The sequence below is a fragment of the Varroa destructor genome, unplaced genomic scaffold (assembly GCF_002443255.2).
Source record: "Varroa destructor unplaced genomic scaffold, Vdes_3.0 BEIS01000003.1, whole genome shotgun sequence".
Lineage (NCBI taxonomy): Eukaryota > Metazoa > Arthropoda > Arachnida > Mesostigmata > Varroidae > Varroa > Varroa destructor.
In genome coordinates this window covers 15,031,624-15,032,514 of record NW_019211456.1, presented here as the reverse complement: position 1 = coordinate 15,032,514, position 891 = coordinate 15,031,624, and positions in this window count along the sequence as shown.

Here is an 891-nt window from a genome sequence, read left to right as displayed (position 1 = left end):
AGCTACTTTAAGTGGCCCGACAAACAGCACACCTACTAAATTAAGGAAATTACAGATGAATATTAATTTTTATACGTGACAGCGAGCAATAATAGTCTAATAAGCACTACTTAGATGCGCAATCATTTATGTTGAAGTTCGATCAAATGGCAGTTTTATATATCTTTACCCATTACTGGCCACAATCTCATGCCTAGATATCCCTAATAATATACCATGTTATCAATAATATACCATGTTATCCAACAAACATATTTACATACATTGAGCATATATTTATCTAATTTGAGTTCCACTAAAGCTATCTATCTTCGCTCAAAGTTCTGAATAAACGCTAGGGTCGTAATCATAAAGTCGATATTTCAGCACTTTGACTAAATAGAAAGAAACACTATGTTCTTTAGGCACCATTTCCATTTGTCAGAGTTTTCAATTAAGAAAACCCATTTAATTGGCAAACAAATGTATTTTGGCTTAAACCAACTATACCTATTTATACTGCAGCTTACCGAATCCTTGATATAGCGGATCCATAGTCAGACAAAAGAAAAGTTTCTTAACTGAAGATTGTTCAAATATTCCATCAAGAAAACACTTCATGATCATAACAGAATTCATTACTAACACGAGGCGCCCCGTCTATATCACTGCACTATCAACTAAATTTTACAGTTAAATTTTACACGTCAGGACAGACAGGCTGAAGAGGCTATGCATGAATCACGTAACCATAAATACCACCGGACGTTGAGGGACGCATGACTCGTCAGCGTCAAGGGCAACCTAGATTGTTGGTGCTGAGAATAGTGTTTATTAATAAATAAAATAGCACATATATATAAAATGATTCTGTCTGCAGCAGACACAAGTCATACAAATGATTCTGTCTGC